A 20,627-nucleotide genomic window follows, 5' to 3' on the forward strand; every position below is an offset into this window, starting at 1 on the left:
TTCGCAGGGGCCATGGCGCACACCATTGGATGACCTGTGCGCCGGCGTGCGGCGCGCACTTTTTCAGCGCACATCCAATGTTTTTCTCGGGCACGGACTTCCATGAATCAATGTGCGCTGGTTTCCCTGCGATTTTCGCAGTTGCACTGCGATTTTCGCACTTTTACTGCGAATCGCACGTTTTGGCACCTCTGCGCGGGAATTTTCGGCGCACATTAATTCCATGAATCGACTCCATTGTGTGTCATCAGCATAATTTGTAAATATCACCCCCTCATGTGTCAGCATGGCAAATAGGGGAGCAGTAAATGTGTTGTACAAACATGGCAATGTACAAGCACCCTGTGGCACACCCATGGCAATGTTGATGGGGGCTGATCCAGCTTCATTAAAGAATACCCTACTTTCTCGGTTGCTAAGAAAAGAAGAGATCCATTGGACCGCTAGGCGGGAGAAGTTAGCTACTTCCCTCAACCTGCTGGACATGATGGAATGGTCCACCAGGTTGAAGGCTGCCGAAAGGTTGAGTAGCATCAGCAGGGAGGCTTCCTGTTTATCCAAACACGCTAAGAGCTTAGATTTAAGTTCTAAGAGAGCTGTCTCCATGCCGGAGCCCACTCAAAAACCTGACTGATGGTCATGTAGGACTGAGTATTTGTCAAGGTGCTTGGCTATTTGTTCATAGGCTACACAATCCAGAATTTTCAAAAGAAAGCTGGCATTAGTAATAGGTCTATCATTTTTTTGCGAGATTCACATCAAGGCCAGGTATTTTCAGGATCGGCATAACCCAGGCATTTTTCAATTCCTGAGGGACACTCCTGGTGTGCAAGGAAGCATTTATAAACATGCAAATCGCAGTAAGCAATGTGGGTAGACATGTTTTAATCATTATGGCTGTATGAATATCATTTTTACATTTGGTAGTTTTGAGATGATTAAATATGCTCGCCAATTCAGTTGTGGGGATTGGTGAAAAATCAAAGATAGGGATTTCAGGACATTTTATATAGGACTCCTAAATTCCTGTAATCTTATCAACTAGGTTAAGTTTTTAAATGGCTATGTCCTTAACGATGTTATCGACTTTGTCTTGCATAGCTTTTTGCAGGGTATTACACAAGGCACTGTCCTTATTAACTAGGTCTTCATTCATTCAATTGTTGCATTCCTGCTCCTTCAGTATTTTAAAAAGTTCCTTAGAATCTGATTGGACCTGTGTTATTCTATTGTTAAAGGAACCTTTTTTTGCCTCAATGATGGCAACTCTATACTTTTTAGCTGTTGTTTTATAACCTATTAGTGAGTGTTGGTTTTGTGTGGATTTCCAAGTGTGAAAGCATTTAAGAATGTGTGATTTTTGACTTTGAAGTTCAGAGGAGAACCTGAAATTACATTTGATGCCTGCCTTCCATTTTAGAATTTTTGGTGGTACTAAAATATTGGCGGCTGTACACAAATTACCTGATATGGCTTTTGCCAGAGCTTCGGGAGTGTCCCTTTTAGAGAGTTTGTTTAGTGATATAAATAAGGGATCAAGGTTGGCGGCTGTAATTTTTTTTTTAAGTTACGGGCAGAGACTTCTTTGTCCTTGTTGGGCTTATTTTTATCAGTGAAGTTAGAAATACGCTGAATTCCACAAAAGAATTATCAGACCTGGGACATGGAGAGACTACTGCAACGCTGGTTTTCACTTTGACAGGCGACCCAATCAAGGATATGCCCTAAATTGAGAGTCGGATCAGGGATGAGTTGTTCAAAACCTAATTCATTTAATCACCCATACTTTACACTCATGCAATGTTTTCTTTTTCACCAATGCCAAAATTGTATTGGTGAACATATATATTACTTGAATGCATTGTGTACTGGTACTATTTTTGAACTGGCATAAAAATAGCTTTCAGCGTGTACACGTTTTCTGTAATACGGGCCCTTGGCCCAGTGGTCGAAGTTGGCAGCAGCGGTTGCGATCAATGTTCGTCTCCTTTTTTATTTAAGTTTTACTGTTCCTGTACTTTTATTTGAAAAAGAAAACGTTGCGGAATGGTTAAGTTTTAAAATACAATTGTAGGAAGAAGCTGCAACTTGCACTACACTGAACATTCCAGTAAACAGCAGGCACGTTTGTTTGGTGGTCTGGACTGCACGAGAGAGGGGGTGTGGTGATGCGGTTTGTGGCGAGCGGTGCAGGCCTACAGGGAATATAGTTCCACTACTTTTTCCATACACTTCGATCCCTGCCTTGGCCTATGCTGCAGAAGCTGTGTGCAGGCCATTGCAATAGTTGCACCCACCCAACAATCAAAATATATTTTGGTTCAATGTATTTTTGAAGTGGAACAATATTTGCACTGCACCAGTTTGATGTTTTGGTAATAAGAGTCCAAGACGGATCCATGTCTTTACTGAGCATGCATTTACCGCATGGGTCATTCCGGTGCATTAAATAGATTATTTTTCACTAGCTCTGTGTTCCGCCCCGAGCCTCTTCCTCGAAGGGGGTACACTTTGTAGACCCTCCCGCCACTTCCCCCACACTTACTTCGACCCCCCATCGTAGCTCTGCTTCCTCCCTTTCTGAACCGGACAAATATCACTGGTGGCCCTGTGTCCCTTCCCGCCCAGTAACCTGCCCCATAACACCCTCCTGCACCTCCCCGGCTGGCTGCATGTTTCTTTGCCTCCAAGCAAGTATGGCGCATTTAAGACCCTTTTTGCAGTTGCAGTGCAGCAAAGATACACCACTCCTAGAACTACCTTGTATAACTTTTGATGTCTTTGCAATTTCTCCTTCATCACCCACTTGCTCACACATACTGTTTTTTATGTTTCTACCCTTTGCTTAATTTCCTGTCACAGTTCGTGTAGCCTCTGCAAAGCCTTATTTTAAATTGCTCACCTAATATTTAAATAAAAATGTGAAAATGGAAATGTGTAAACAGTTGCCATTTTTTCATTATTTTGTAATTGCAGCTAGAGTATAACAGATTGATCTGAATAATGTGCCCATTAGTACTGTAACCAAATGCTGCCAATTTATACCCAGAATTCCACAGTTCAGATGTTTATTCTATAGCTTCATCAGCCTTTTATTCCAAAGACACCTCACAATCAACTGGCCTCAAAGGACTATACACAGTGCTCCGAATAAGATGTTGAATCTGGAGTATTTTACTCCCTATTTGTAAAGTTGGAGTAAAATGGTTTCTAGGGAGTGCAAAAGTAAGTCATATTCCCAATGCGAATGGTATTTTAAAAGCAAGTAAAATATTTGTAGAAGTAAGTAAAAGTATGTTTTATATGGAAGACGGAAATGTGTTTGTAACCATTATTTCTTTGCACCTAGTTGTTCATTAGCATTAAGAAATACATGTTTACCTCCTTGTATCAAGCAGTACTAATAGTTTCTTCCTGTGGTGCTAGGTGCAGTACTGGTGCAAATATACCCATGGAACTGTGTGGGTGAAAGCAGGGGCACAATGACCTACCTGTCAGTTTCCAATTTTGTTGGGAGTATTTCTGCTCCCTGTTTTTATTTGTTGGGAGTATTTGCCTATTTTCAGATAGTACAGGTGTCCGATACACCCCTTATCTGTAGGGCTGGCTATACATAGTGTATTTTTTCCTTCAGACAAAGTCTTTCCTGCCACAGGAAATGGCTTGCTTAATCCTTCTCTAAATAGGGGAAATGACCTGAATTGTTTTGAATTCTTTTTTATGGGGCACAAGTTGTGTGTTCAGCACATGCTTCCCCATCTGCCATTTGCCTTCTGTAACTTACTCCGATAATAGCCGAGAACCTCTGCTGCACTGCTGGTTAAGGGAGGTCATACGCTTCAAGGTGTAGAAAGGTAACTCAAATCTCAAACAAATGTCACTCCAAAGGTTACAGTACATTACTACACAAGATAAAAAAATTAAAATCTTACAATGTTGTCTCTGGACACGGGTCCCAACAAAGCATGCACATACTTTTGTCACAATCATGTTTTACTGTCTTTGCATGGACAGATATTGGATCTAAATGTTTTCCCCATATTTTTGCTTGTTTATTTCAGAATCTACCTCTCCAGCACCAATCCACCAAAAATGTTTGCATTCTCTTGTCTGTAACATGTTTGCTGATGCTGATTCCTCAAATCGATCTCCGGCCCACCCTCCACTATCTCCCTTTGACACACTTTACTTTCTAGCCTCCCTTCAACCCTCCTCCCTGTCTATTGCACTGTGTCTATATTAATGGGTTGATCACTGTCCTATAGGCCCATAACCCCTTTGGCACACGCAGTCAAAGCTTGCACATTGTTTGTGTGCTGTTTCATGTCACTTCAACTTATTTTGGGTTGGGGCCAAGCATGATTTGCATATGCTTTTTCCCCTTTTGTAATGGCTTTGTAGGCGAAGAACGATGGTCCGGAGGGTTGCCAGAACAATGTCAGAGGGCCTGGGGCCCTCGTTAAACGTGCTTGCTTCACTCGGTCCTTTAACTCAGGCTGCCTGGCCATTACCCCCCACATCCCTCGGTCCTTTATTTATTGAACGTAGATATCCAAAAAGCTGTAAGAAGTTTCATGATTCTAACCTAAATCAGGATTTAATCCAATTGTTTTAATGTTTGGTATCTCGGAGATCCATACTTAGTTTCCCTCGGGAACTGAAATATAATCAAAAGAAGTAAATGAAAAGAACAAGAACCTTATATTTGCCAATTTATTCTGTTTTTGAATATGAAATACAGAGAATAAAAGAGCATTGGAGACATAATTATTTTTAGCTCTCAGTGATAGCTGCCATCATCTTCAATGCCACTCTTATATACCTCTAGCAGCACCCTGGAGGCACAAAGATATTAAACAATACCAGATCATGGTGCTGTACAAGCCATTGGAGTCAAAGACGGTGCAAATGTGTCCCAAAGTGCCTGTGTGACAACTTCATGCAAAAGCTGCATTCTGGATCTACTACGTCTTGCAAATCAAAAGGTTTCTCAAAACAACTGTGTTATAAATTCTCCCACCACTCACCAGAACGACAGTCTGCAAAATGCTACTGTTCTAGACCCAGAAGCCAATGCATTTCCAAGCATTCTAATTGCACCCTTCCACCAGATGTTCTTTGAGGGACTCTTGGCAACCTTTACTGCATTCATGGTGCATTATATGGTGAATGTATATATGGTTATTATTGAGTATTGTGCGATAATATCACCTGCTAGTTTCATTTTACAGTGGGCCTCATTACGACCCTGGCGGTAAGGGGTTAACGCCATCGTTAGCTGCGCCGACCCCTTACCGCCAATTACGAGGTCCCTTAGCGCCATGGCGCTTTTAACACCTGCTTTTAGCAGGTGTTAAAATCCATGGCGCTAAGGGACCATGGAGTTAATTACGCCACCGTAATTTACGGTGGCGTAATTAACGCCTTCCCCACTCCCATTATGCCCTATGGGGCAAAAATGGGAATGGGGAAGGGTAAATGGGGATTGGGGACTTACCGCCCCGCCGACCTCGGAATGGGGCGGTAAGTCCGCCAACCACCATGGCGTAAACGTAGTTTACGCCATGGTGGTAAAGTCACGGCCCAGGCGGTAACTTACCGCCTGGGTCGTAATGAGGCCCAGTGTGTGTTAAAGGCCTAGAATATCTGTATTTGTATACTTTCTCCCTACATTGAATTACTGTGCATTATATTGTGTGGACTCATTGAGGGTCCCTGACCCCACTCACACTCTCCTGGGTTTACCTTGACTGGGTTTTAGCTAAACTCTCAGAGTTCCCTGTTCACTTGAACTAGGATGGACACCTAAACTCTGCCCACCAGGCCAGATTCTTGAAATTGATCTTAGCACCATATAAGGAATTTCCTGACCTGACCAAAAAACAATATGGCCAAAGAAGCAAGCAGAATTCTCATGGTGCAGCCGTTTTAGGATACAAGCCACATTTAGTAGCCATGCGCAGTAAACGCTAATGTGCACACAAAAATTAATGCACACATTTACAAAATGTATCTACCACCACCAACTTGTCTTTAGACACATATAAAAGGTACCAAATATCCCTGGTGTAAAAAGCTGGGTTGATACTAAAAAAAACATACCCACTTCCTAAACAACTCATGCCCAGTTCAGACTGCATCAACCTGCATCACCAACTTGGCACTGCACTGAGTCAATATGATCAAATCCTGTCTCATTGTACCACCTGTTCCCAACCCACACATTGGGCGAAATATCACCCTCACCCCTCCTCCACTTTGAAGAAACAAAGCTTCAATCCCCACCCTATGCGAATACTTCATCAATCACAATCCAGGCAAACCTCACCAATGAAATGCTTTTGTTGCAATTGTACTATCAGCATCATATGACCAGCTGATCAACTCATTCCAATCAGGTTTCTACCCCAGCTACAGCACTGATGGCAATGTATTGCATCCTGGGCAATCTTCACACCATCCCAAACTAAGAACAGACGGCTTTTCTAGCCCTGCTTGACCCCTCAACAGTTTCACAATGTTTACTCCACCATCCTATAGGATAAAACATTGGCACCGGTTTCAACCTCCAGAACTCACTAACAGGAGACTGTCAATGGGCCCAAATTCGGGTTCCTCAAGGATCTTCCCCATCCCCTTTTCTGTTCCGCCTGTACCCTAAATCCATCAGACAAACTAAGCTGCCTCAAAAACTGTCTCCATCATCACCACTGAAACTGAATACTTACTCTGTCCCCCAGCCCCACAAATAAACCAGACTTCACCCCTGGATGAAACTGATAACCCACCCATCCCCAAGTAATTCCCTAGGATTTACCATCAACCCTCGCCTATCCTTCACAGACCACATTGCGGCCACCACAAAAGCTTGCATCCCACGCAATGTAAAACAGCCTTCCCCTTGACTTCTGTACCAGTCAATGCACTAGGCCACTGCAAGCTGGGCTACAGAAGTGAAACCGTCACTGGACTACACCCCCACCTCCCCCCAACCCCTGCAAGCCATACAGAATGGACTTGCAAGACTCCTCAGAAAATGCCCCTTTCCCTAGCTTATCCAGTCAAACATCGTCCCCTAGCATTCTATCTCCTGATCTTTTCATTGCATTTTTAATAATTCTAACTTTTTTCACCTTCTCCCTTAAAGTTCAAAGTGCTTGGAGAGCCCCTGTGAAAGGCCAGCTATGTATACAATCTTTTATACTGCACCATTAGAATCACAAAACCGTTATAAGGACTGGCGACTCCTGACATTATTTTGAACAGTTAATTGATTAGACAAGCTCACTGCTCTCCTGCATCACGTCTCATTCTGCGTGTGAATTCATCACAACGCTGCTACAGTTCCACAAAGATGATGGTCTTGTTCTCCTTCTGAGCCATAATGTCATCCATTACATTGATCAATTTGTGATCTATCTCGCTGTCCTGGCACACATCTACTATCTGCAAGATGTTGAGGTTGCAAGACAGTTCCAGATTGCCTACATTCATTTGGACGTTAAGCAGGAAGTCTTCGGCCAGCTGTCACATCTCCCTTGGCCAGGCAGTACGTCACATCAGGGTCTGCCCGTCTGGCCAGATCTGATCAACAATCTTCCTTATTTGCGTCTCAAAGGCCATATCCAACATTCGGACAGCCTCATCCAAAACCGGGTAGGTATACCTCCTTAAGTTTATCTTCCCCACCTCGAACAAGTCAATCAGCCGGCCAGGGGCAGCAATACAGATTTCAATTCTTCTCTCAAGGTCACGGATCTGAGGTCCTTTTGGAGCGCCTCCATAGATGCAGGCGCTTTTCAGCCGAGAAGCTTTGCCTCATCACGAGTTGGGCGGTAACGCCGGCGCTATTAGCGCCAGTGCTAATAGCCCTACCGCCAAACCCCCCAGCACTATTAGCGCCGGATCACAGGTTTGGCGGCAGGGTTATTGTCCATTCCCCATTGGGCCCATTCGGGAATTCCTCAAAATGTGCGCTATTACCGCCGGCGGATTTCCCGCCGGCGGTAATCGTGCCGAAAATCAGCAATTTTGCTGCAGATTTCCCCCAGCTCAGCTCAGAGCTGGGGGGAAATCCTCCAAAGCCATGATCTGGCGGACCCTTAAATGCGGTGGTAATAGCGCTACCGCCACATTTAAGGGTTACCGCCAGACTCGTGATGAGGCCCATAGTCTTCAGCCACTTGCTGCACTAGCTGAGCTAGTTAGGCCTGTATCCTCTCTAGATATGGTTGATGGCTGATGGGAACCATTGCTGATAGGAGATACACCAAATTCTTGCTAGAGCCTGCCTGAGCAATGCCCACCATGTCGCAACTGCTGAGTGTCAACGGAAAACCCTGGCACTGGATTGGCTCTGTGACGTTCAGCTCCATCAGTGTGTTCATGACATACTAGGGAAAGTTGCTGTGATGCAAGCTGTGAACTGGTTTAGGACAATCCTTTCCTCTCACAGTGATCTTCTTGCAACGCAATTCATCACCTTCATAGGACATCATGCGGGTTACGTCTGGATGCTCAGCATAAAAGTTCTTCTTGAATTTAGGCTGTTTGTTCAGGTCCCATTTCTTTTTATGCAACCTCTGTCCAGGATTGCCAAATTTCTTTGGTGGTGGAGGTGCCCCCAACTGATCCAAAATGAGGGCCTCCACGATCACGTCCTCCTCGATCCCAGTCTGCAAAGCTTCCCCTCCGGCTGGCAACGCTGGAATATGTGTAACCGAAATTGTGCTCTAAGCAAAAATTGGAGGAGGGCGGCTTTGTGATTTTGATAGAGAGTTCGCTCACGTCTATCAGCTAGATGGCAAGTAGACTCCCATGGAAGCATCCCTGATCAGCACCAGTAATGGGCTACTTGGTAGAGCTTGTATCCACAACCTGGTCTTTCACTGTTATTTCAGTGTAATAAGTAGTATGCTGAGAATTAACAGCTTAATTCCAGCTGCAAACGTGCTGAATAAAAATGTCTTAAACAAGTGTGCCTTCAACTACTTGATTTAGATCTGTTACTTGCACTGGGGTCCGGTCTAAACAAACATTGACAAAGTCAACAGTTTTGGCTTGTGTATAGATATGCCAGGCACTCAGATGCCTAGATAATTATACCATGTTCCAGCTGGTTCATTTTATGGTAAGCCACTACCATTATGGCAGTATCCCATGCCTACACAAGTGCCACATTTGTTGTCATTGCCACTGCTTAGGCTCAAGTGAAGTGCAGCCTGATGATTAGTGGCAACTACAAAGTGTAGGGGTATGGGCTTGCTCAAAGCAATGTTCTGGCCAATTACTTTTTTAACATGCAATCTCATTGGCCCTCACCGGGGCGTTACCCGACCGGGAATCCCTCTCTCCATAATGCTCCTTCCTATCTCCAGTGGGGGGTAGTGGCAGCCACTTAGCCAATGAGAAGGCTTGAAAAAGGGTAAACCCCTCTCTGAGCCACCACATGACTGGAGGCTGCCATCTCCCCCGCTGGGGTTTGAGGTAAGTGTTGTTTCCTTCCCCCGCATCCCCAATTCAAAGAATCCCCTCCCTGCCCTCCCAACCCCACTTACCTTCTTTTTGGTCCATTTCGGGAGCGCACGTGCTGGGAACACTTCTGTCCACAGCGTGCCCTCTCCCGATTCGCGACCGGCCATGTTGGAAAAAAAGAAGGGACTACACGTAGTCTCTTCTCTCATTTCCAAGTTTGCCATTTTCTTTGTTTACATTTTCCCTATTTTTTGATTGGCCGCATGGAAAGGGAGTCATTCCAAGACGGCCATTTTGTTTGTTTACCTGTTTCCATTAATTTTCAATGGCTGCCATGGAAAGGGTAAACAGACCCTTTTTAGCTTCTCCGGGGGCCATTTTTTAAATTTTTATTCTCGTTTTGGAACAGAAAAAATTGCTCTTGGTCCCCCGGTCTTACGGCCAGGTTACTAATAGCAATAGGCCCCACGCATGGGGGGCATTACCACTTCAGGTAATGCCCCGGGGCCTCCGTTAAGGCCCTTGCTTCGTTAAGGCCTGTAACTATGGGCCCTGGGGCATTACCTGGAGTGAGAATGCCCCCTATTGCTTAAAAAGTATTTGTTTAGAGAAAAAGATACAGTAATTTAAAATGAACACTAAACCGACACTTGTCATAGAACTTCCTGCACTATCCATGTTGGAAAATGACATTTTTACCTACTGACAATGTTGAGAGTGCTATACAGTTCAAATGGTATTGCCGATCAAAATATGTTTAATCTATATTTGTAATTGTGCTTTTGTGTAAATGGTTCACAGATGACACTAACAACCATGTTCTGAAGAGATGTATGTCAGATAGTATCTTGTTTAATTTGGATGCAGAGTTGTAGCGCATATTTCTATTTGTGAATATATTGCTTTTGCTATTTCTGATAGATTCTGTCAAATATTGTGCAATGAGTTTATTATTTCAGGCAATGTCTAGTCTGGACGCAATGGAAAAAGAGACATTGCACATTGCAATTTTATGTTAATCAGAAACAGCACTACTATCCATCTGGGACGACCTAAAAACAAACGCGGACTCCAACACAACCGTAGCCCTAATTCTGCTCGACCTCTCTGCAGCCTTCGACACAGTAAGCCCTGACACCCAACCAAAAGACTAGAAGACATAGGCATGACGGACATGGCACTACTCTGGATTAAATCATTGCTGGCAGACTGAACAGAAACTGTATGGCTAAAACCCTTCAAATCCACCCCACGAGTTAACGACTGTTGAGTACCACAAGGGTCCTCACTATCACCACTGTACTTCAACATCTACCAGCATCCATTAATCAGAATCTTCAAAACATACAAAATTACATGCTACAACTACGTAGATGACACTCAAATCATCTACAAAATCTAAGACACTCATGCCAATCACTCAACCCTAATCGAGTGTCTAAAAGATGTCTTTTACTGGATGAACGCCAACAACCTGAAAATCAACCCAGGAAAGACAGAAATCATGATTATATCCAAAAACCAAGTGAACAACACCTACATTCCATGGCCAACAGAAATCGGAACCGCACCAACACCATCTAAGGTAGTAAAAAATCTAGGAGTCCTGATGGACAACACCGTAACCTTAGAACCACAAATAAATGCAGCAATCAAGAAATGCTTCTTTCTCCTTCACACGGCAAGAAGAATCTTACCTTTCCTCTCCTTCACCCACAAAACACTCACAAATGTCACACTCATTATTTCAAGAATCGACTATGCAAACAGCCTCTATCTCAGGATACCAGAATACATCCTGAAGAAACTACAACAGATCCAAAATACTATCCAGAAGAGACAACATCACTCCAGCACTAAAAACAATGCATTGGCTCCCAGTCAAACATTGCATCACCTTCAAAACAATGTGCATAACACACAGGGCAATCGGCGGACAAAGAGCTGAATTCCTACAAAATACAATAACAATATACAAGCCAACGAGACTCCTCAGATCAAGCAACGAAATCCGCCTGGAACAAAAATCATACCTTAAGAAAAAACTTGGGGGCTCCTCATTCTCCCACTTACCTGTAAAAACCTGGAACAACATTCCGAAAGAAATAAAACACCAAAGACCACCTACAATTCTGAAAATTACTAAAAACCTGGCTCTTCAACATTGCAGATTCAAACTGAAAAAGCAAAACAACTGAACGGGAAACACAAAGAAAAGGATGACAAAATTTAGGACGACACTGACAACATCCAGAATCGAATAAAGAAACTCTTACTACAACAAGAGAGATGATGCTAAGGCGAATAGGAGACAAGCGACCCCATGAGGACAGAAATCAGCATCCCTAGCCAACACCAGCCAACAACTTCACCCGATATATATTTGCTACCAGGTATCATACCTGTATAGAGTTGTGTGAACGTTAGCACTTGCCACACTTGATCTAAATTGTGGATATTGGCATGGGCATTGACCAAATGGAGTTGTGAATGAAGGCAGGTGCCGCCCCTGGACGTAATTGCAAGCGTTGGCATTTGCCACATTTCAAAGGGTCTGGGAGCGGTAGCATGCATGAGCAACTGAATAAGATGACGAATGCAGACCAGCCGCCACAGATGGATGGAGTAACCTTGACGGACTGATGCAGCGCACCGACTAGACTGGGAATGCTCTCTGGGCCAGATTTGAAGGGACGCACAAACGCTTGCCTGCCCTGCATTAAGACAGTTGTCACGTAGGTGGCTGTTGCCCAACTTGGGCAAGGGTATGAATGTGAGTGGATGCCATGTGTGAAAGGGACTGTGAGTGTCGGACGTCCCCAGATCTGGACGGAGATGCAGAGATGCTCATGCACCCCACCTGGAGAGAATGCAGAAACTTAGCGCTTCCAGACAGCTATGCCAATTAACCAATCCACTAACAAATTTCACCACTCTGCATACACCTCTCAAACTCTAACCAAACACAACCACAAGCCTACAACACAACAATCTGCACAAACCTCACTACACTGCAACAACAAAACAGACCACACATAGACTCGGACAACAGCACACGACAACTACCGACCGTAAAACACCCCAAGCCCAGCCAACAGACTTACCGGGCTGAGGCCGCCAATAGCACATGACTGCTCTCTTGCACTTTTCCAGCTTATTCCCACTAACTCACCCCCGCCCCTCCCTTTTTTCAGAGCCGCCAGAGCGCCAGGGGACCACTCCGGTGGTGATAGTGCGCAGTACAGATATCCTTTAACATTAATATTTAACATTGCAAAACAAATGTCAAGCCCCGGCCTGCCCCCACCCTGTTCCCCACCCAAACACTGCCACTCCCCCCACATATCCCACCATCTGACTCCCTCCTTTTTGGGTGCAGCCAGGGTAAAACGAATTTGTATTGTTCACTCCCACCACTGGCTCGAATGAGTTAATGTTTACATGAAAGACGGGTGTGGAGTGCACGGGAGTCGGGCATGAGTGCCATCATGACGTCAGGCATGTGTGTTTGCCTGTGCGGGACAGCGCATGTGGCAATTGGTGAATGAATTGATGGTAGCAACAGACGCCTGACATCGGATGTGAGTGCCAGACAAGATGAAAAACGCTGTTGCCCTAATGGGTGGTGTGAAACAAAACATGCTGCATGTGCCGCGTAAGTCTCAAGTTAAATACAATTGAAGCAACTTTGAAACGAAACCAGAATAAACACCCTGAATACAAAGGAATAGGATAATGTAAGAGAACGTAAGGAGCCTCTGCAGACAAATACAAATAAGAGCATTGCCCTGACTGATGACCTGCAAGGAAAGCATCTGTTAGTACGGATGGCTGGGAGTTTCATCTTCATTAAGTTACTGGAGTACGTTTCCCGGGAAACGGACAGCAGCTGCAGGCTCTTCTGGGGTGGTGAATCAGTATAATCAGACCCTCCAGGATATTGTGGCATGAAATGATACATTTTGAGGCATTAAAAAAGTAGGTTTTGCGGCACAAACTTTAAATTATTGTGACATTTTTGCAGCACATTTTTATATTGACTGGAGAGTGTAAGATTGTTACATTGCAGGAAAGAGGCAGTGTGCAAGGCTACAAGAGAGTCAGGTTGTCATTATTTGTACGTTATGTATTAATGTAATCGGAAGAGCACCAGATGTCCCTTGCTTGACAGAACAGTTGTTGTTTTGCGCTTCCTTTTTGGTTTGATATGTACGCTGGTTCAAGTCCTGGCCTTGCCAACCACCACCAGCAGTTTGTTCAGATGGACTCCTCTACCCATCCGTCACCTGTGGAGTTGCTAAGGGTTACATCCTCTCCCCAGTAATCGCTCCAAGCCACACACAATAGCCACATCCACCAATGCACTGATGACACACCGCTATAATTCAAGACCAACTCCATCAAGGACATCCATAGGCTCAAACCCTGCCTCTCCCTGATCCAGGCTTGGATGTCCAGTGCATACTTGAAGCTCAAACCCTCCAAGACCGAATTACTTCTCCTCACCAAACACCCAGACATACAGACCTGGCTATCAACCATGAACTCTGAGGGCTTCACACCTGAGCTCTCCTCCTGCTCCAAGTCCTTCGGGTTGCACACCGACAAACACCTCTCCTTCAAGACACACATAGCTAAGAAAACTCAGACAGCTTGGTATCAGCTCTCCCTCCTGCGGAATGTCAAGTCCTTTCTCCCTCCATACAGCTTTAGATCCACCGTAGGGGCCTACCACTGTAAAATGTGATGCAAAAAAAACATTTCTATCCCGCTTGAGGAACAGAAATGAAAGTGAGGCAGCAGCGGTCTCATACCTCTGCTGTCAAAATTTAAAAGTGCATCCTGTTTGTAAATTCAAGATGTGTTTTTAAATGAGCAGACACGCCCCCTTATTTGTGCAAAGAGGTGAAAAAGGGCACCTGAATGGGTGCATATAAGATGCGCCCATTCAGATGCCCTTTGTGGATTGGGCTCCTTTATTTTTGGTGCAAGTGATGAGATGTGCTTACGCATTTCTTTACTTGCCTCCAAAAATGTTTTGCGAACCTGGGTGTTTTTGCAAACACTGCCATTTTTGCCCCTTTAAATCGCAAAATCACTATAAACTGAGGCGTCTGGATAATGCAATGACCGCCACACTGAAAGCACCTCTGTAAACAGATGAAAATGAATGATGTTATTGTATTGAGGGAATGTGCGAAACGGCCACAACATGAGCACTTGCACATGCACATCATATCTGTGAACAGAGCCATCTTGCAGCAAAACTGAAGTTAAGCTGACATGCAGGGCTCAAGTCGAGGGTAGACGTGGGTGGACGGAGTCCCCCCATTTTTTTCAGAGCACACCTTGATATGCTAATTCCTGGTGGTGCCACAATTAATTTGTTCGTGAATGAGTCCTGCCACTTTATTTTTTAGGACTTGACCCCTTCTGACATGTGGAAGCCATTGGTACGGTAATCTAATTGGATTGTGCAGTTTTCACTCGGATGCCTGGAGCGAAGGGTGTTTGAGGAAAGAACCTTTGCACAGCGTGATTTGCGTGACATGGAGAAGTCAGAGGCACAGTCTTTCAATCTTTTAAACTCCAGCAACATGAGAAATGGAAAGACTTCATGCGGTTTGCGCATGAGGGAGGTGCACCTGTGGGGAAAAATCCATGCAGTGGCGCAAGAAGAGTTAATCGGTAGTGTGCTGTGAAATAAGCACACATAACTGGCCTGCAGAAGTGTGCCTGATGGATAGGCAAGTCAGGGACGTCATTTCACCAAAATGCCAGGAGTAGCGGAAGTAACATCACATGACCCTTGACTCCTGATGACATCACAGGAAGTGATGTCATTTGACCCCACCCCGAAGTGATATCACGGGAAGCGATGAAACACGACCTTTCACCCATTGACAAAACAGGAAGTGGCATCACATAGCATTGTACACTATGAAAAATATGGTTACGATATCACTGTAATTTGATATACATTTCATACAAGAATGGATCGCCATGTGTATCGTTAGGATCAGTGTGTATAGACCCGTATTACCAAATTACTGTGACTGCAAGCAGACGTCCATGACCAAATGATAATGATGTGTTATTACATAGCACTTACGCTTAAGTGCTTTATATAGAAAAAATATACACCGAATATCACCCAACCTGTGTCGGTACCCATTTATCGATCTCAGAAGGATGAAAGGCTGAGTTGAGGCGTTTAAGAACAGACTAAATCAGTGACTCTCCCCCTGAAGTGTGCCTGAAATAAACCTTTAAAGAGTCTAGCAATTATTGTATGGAATTCTTGAAAGACACATTATTTGGTATTTCTATTCTTTCTTATTTAGGGTCAGTGCTGAAAGTGTTAGACTTGTGGCACTCCTGTTCTTATTTTTCTTATTTTTTTTTAGGGGCCTGAACAAGAAAGTCAGCCACTCCAGAAGTAAAGAGCCACATGGTGCTGGCCACAGCCCAGGAGCTTGCATTACAAAAAAAAAAAAAAAGAAAATATGACGTCCCTGAGCCAAGTTAAGAAAGATCATTCATCACTAGGCGGCAGAAGGCGAGGTCCAGGGTAGTAATGAGGCGGTACAAATGGCATGACAGAACCTCCCTGGAAGTTGCTTGAAGGGGGCAGGTTAAGCAGGCACAATGGAGGCGCTTGAATAGAAGGTGCAGGGAAGGTGCTTACCCTGCATTCATTGTGGTTACAGTTTTGGCATTTACTACTGATCTTTGCAGGTGTAGGCGCCAGTGTGCTGGTGGAGAGTGCAAAGTTTCAAGGGTGGACGCGTGACGACATGCAGGTATGCAAGAGAATGCGAAGGGGAACAGAACAAGGGAGGAAGCCATTGAGAGAGGGTGACATTGATGGTGGGCAAGAGGAGATATGAGGAAGAAAAGGTGAGTGAGAGGGTAAAATAAAGTGAGGCAATGAGAGGAAGGATGAGAGAAAAAGTAAGGGCTGCGATTAAATGTGAGAGTTAGAGAAGATAGAGAGAATATCTTCAAGGGTGCCTGTGCAATAGCGAGAGAAATAATGTGAGGACAAAGAGTGTGAAGAGAGCATGGGTGGCAGCATAAGATGGTAGAGAGAGACAGTGTATGGAGAGAGTGAGTAAAAGCACAAAGAGCAAGACAATGAACGCACAAGGAGAAAGAGAGCGAAAGTGCATGAAGAAAGAGGGAGGCATCACGCAATGAGTGACTGTACACATGGAGTGATAGTGCACAGAGAGCGTGACGGTGCAAAGAAATAGAGGAGAGAGAACATGAAAGTGCATGCAGAGAGAGTGGCAGTGCACAGAGAGAGAGTTGGAAGGGGAGGGTGCATAGAGGGAGAGAGAGTGAACGTGCAAGGAAAGAGTATGAGTGCAACATGGCAGGGAGCTTGTGATTGCAATGACAGGGAGAGGCGGACAGTGCAAAAAGAGGGTGTTAGGGTGTGACAAGGCGAGGAGTGCGTGTGACAGGACAAGGAGAGAGTGTGGGGAAGTGTGACATGGCAAGGAGAGAGTGAGAGGCAGGGCAAGCACAAAGCGAGAGACAGTGCAAGGAGAGAGTGGGACACTGCAAGGAGAGTGAGATGGAGAGACATTTCAAGGAGAGAGAGATGGAGAGGCAGTGCCAGGAGAGATAGAGAGACAGCGCAAGAAGATATAGTTGAGAGATACAGTGCCAGTTGAAAAATAGAGAGACATGGCAGGGAGAGTTTGTCAATTCAAGGAGAGGGAGAGAGAATGACAGTGCAAGAAGATAGTGTGATGGAAGCATGTGAGTGCAGGGAGAGGGACCGTGTGACAGCACAAGGTGAGAGTGTGGGAGAGTTCGACAGTGCAAGGAGAGAATATGGGAGTGTTTGACAGGGCAAGAGGAGATTGGGCATGAGACACAGCCTGTCATTTCCACACACAAAGACTCACACATACAAACACAGCTTGAAATACATTCTAATATGCATGCATATGCATACAAACACTTTCTTTTTTTTTTTATTTGACCTACCTTCACCTGCTGGTGCTGCACACACACCTAATCAGTCTCACACACAGAAACTCACACACATACAAACACAGCTTGAACTAAATTCTAACATGCATGTATACACACACAAAAATATGTTTTAATTTTAGCTCCAGCATGCATACATACTGTGAAGGCATCACGAAGCAAGACACAGACAACAGATTCACCTTTTGAAGAAAAGAGATTCCATTTTATGTGTCGGGATGGATTAAGGCCCAACTTGCCCTATGCTAATGTGGGATTTCCCTACCTAAAGCAACTAAGGATCATCTGTGTCAGTAAGTTCAACTTAAAGGTCTGTCTGGGCCCAAAACCTATGCTTGCCCTCACAACTAAAGACATACAATGTGCAGAGATGGCAGTACCAAAATAAACAGTGTTCAAAGTACGATTCTAAGCTTCTTCCAGCTTCAGCTTTGTTCAGCTTCCCCTTCCCCAAGTTCAAGTAGTTCCATTCCCTTCCCCAAGTGTAACGCGAAACCAAAAACTCTCAGGGGTCTCTTCCCCAAGTTCGCCACCGTTTCAAGGTGTCTTCCGCAAGAGTAACAGTCCCAAATATTTCAAGTCTCTTAGTTTTCACCAATCTCATCAACTTCCTCTGGTACTCCTTTTGCCTTGTACCAAAACCACATGCTCTCTTTCATGTCAGCATTTTCATTACACAGCCTTTAACTTTAGGCTTTTCTTGGCTCTTTCCGAGATTGGGGCTACTCGTTCTATGCGTAGTTGTCAGACCACACGGTCCAGCCATTACATGTCACAAAACCGATAACCCTTGGCACGTAGTGCTGTTCTTTAGGCATCTTTGATTAACACTGGTTTTCCACCTAGCACCAGTGTTGGCACTCAATGGTTTCTCTTTCTCTCTTTTGCACCTTAGAGCTTCATAAGCATTTTTGTATTGGCAGTCGTTTGGCTTTGTCACAACTTGCATTCAACTTGTTTGATGGTGTATCTCTTCTTCCACCACCTCAGATTCACTTTGTCCCTCCGAGTTCAACATCAAGCCTTTACAACATGCCTTTTGTTCCGTTCATAAATGTTCATCAACAACTAGCCTTTTCCACATTCATTTCTTTCAGGTTATAAATGTTCATAACATCTTTCACTTTGTTTCTTATTGTTCTTAACACGTTCGTTCGTACCAAGTCTATTTTCCACTTGTGCCACAATTTCACATGATTTTCATGTCATTTCTGTAGTTCTGTATTCAGTATTGGCTGCTGGGTTTCAAACCCTCTTGTTATGCATCTTTAGCTTGTACGCACACATTAACAGTCTCACATTCACCCCAGAGTACCCTGATACGAGTATCCTCTCTTTCGTACTCAATGGAGCTGCTCTGCTTCGTTAGGCGGCTTTGCGCCTCTCATTCAGCTCTCCGCTCCTCGATAAGAGTTGTGAGTAACAGCAAGCAGTGCTCGCTTTCGAAAAAAACCTCTGACAGCGTCCTGCGGCAGTCAGAAGTTCTCTGTATTCCCCAGCTTCAGCTGGGAACACGTAACACTGACAAGTGTTGGGGTATTAGTCTTCTCGCGACCCGCTCTGATTACAGCACCTCCTTCCTCCCCTGAGAACACACAGCATCCTCCCTGCCAGTCCTGAGCCGGCCTGCTCCGCGCTGCACATCTGCCACCTCCTCTCCAGGCAGGTTCTTCCTACTTTTTCAGTGTGGGTCAGCTTTTAAGAACCTGTAGCCTCTCAACAGGCTGCAGGTGTGAGTAGTTTGCCCGACCCTCACTGTAGTAATTAACATAACATGCCTGATCCTTTGCAGGTACCTTCCTCCTCCCATTACCATAGTGGTGAAACTGGCTAGGAGTGTGCATTACTCGTAGTCGCCTCTTCCTCGTCCCAGTATTAAAGGGATACCCTTTAAGGTCATACTGTGTGCTTGAAAGAGATATGGGCTGACAATACCCAAAGAGGGAAGGTGGAGGGTAGGATTCATTCTCATAGGGAAAACAGTGTACAATGTCTCGCCTGAGGGCATCTTCTCCCCAATACTCAAGGACTCTCCACCCAAGTGATCTTCCCTTGCATCTCCACTCCCAGGGTCAGGATCCAAAAGCAGTCCTGGTGGAATAGTAACCCCCTCTCATCATTGTTGGGGGTTTGCACATCTTTTTAGAATCAGGTCCCTCCCATTGTCTCCGGCGGTATGACTCTCAACTGTCCCATTCAACTGAGACTGCTCTTCTTTCTGTATCTGCTGCTCTCCATTCTGCTTTTCACACTAAACGTTCCTCAATCCTAATACTTCTTAACCTATCTGTAGCCTTTGATACTGCCGATCACTGTATTCTTCTTTAGGGTAATGCCCGAAATCAGTATTGACAAAATAATCCAATGAGCCAATAAAAGTGCACAGAAGCAAGGAAAGCAAAAAGGTTATTGCATGCATCTGCAGCTGTGAACAATTCACAAATCATTCAACATCACACTATTAGATGGCGGCTTGTATAAAGAGAAGTGGAGTTAATTCTTACACAATGTTTTAAGATGCAGGTACATTCACATTCGTTTATTGGACTGTCTTGGTTGCTCTAAAGGTGATTCTATACAATACCTAGCCCTATTGGCCTATCCCATTCCTTGTGACCATTATAATGACTACCTCATGGTAATGATCTAATGATGGGATCAACTAGTTTCCCACAGTTTTTATTGGACAGTTGACAGGTTAAAATGTTCCACATACAACTTGTTTGCGCATTGGCCATGTCTCTTTGAATGTTGTGGTATGGGTTGTTAACATCATAATTACCCACTCCTGTTAGGTGTACACAGTGTGGCAACAAAAATAATACTTCACATCCTTTACATGCAACTCAAATGGTTGGCAGACTTACCGTTCTAATCCTTTTGACTGTTACTTGGACAGATAATATTGTGACTTCTCTGTGGAAACATGTTACCCTTCTCCTTCCTTTCTCATGATGTGTCTACATGACTTCATGGGCTGTGCTTCTTGACCTCTTGCTCCGTCACCATGTGAACGTCCAATCTGTGTTTTCAATGAATGGGTGGGTGTTCAAGTTCTGGATATTTAAATACAGGTGTCATTTAATAAGTGCCAGGACATTCTATGTGTTATGTTCTGTAGTCTTTTTTAACTATCTCTTTGTGTT

General features: G+C 44.5%; 2 pseudogenes; one reads left to right on the forward strand and one right to left on the reverse strand.

The window, feature by feature from the left end:
- LOC138452664 (leucine-rich repeat-containing protein 4B pseudogene) overlaps positions 1–20,627 on the forward strand; it is a 596,163-nt pseudogene that overhangs the window by 101,900 nt on the left and 473,636 nt on the right.
- LOC138540802 (probable ATP-dependent RNA helicase DDX17 pseudogene) lies at positions 7,285–9,573 on the reverse strand (annotated as a pseudogene).

The sequence above is a fragment of the Ambystoma mexicanum genome, chromosome 1p, assembly GCF_040938575.1.
Source record: "Ambystoma mexicanum isolate Mex_15411 chromosome 1p, UKY_AmexF1_1, whole genome shotgun sequence".
Classification (NCBI taxonomy): Eukaryota; Metazoa; Chordata; class Amphibia; order Caudata; family Ambystomatidae; genus Ambystoma; species Ambystoma mexicanum.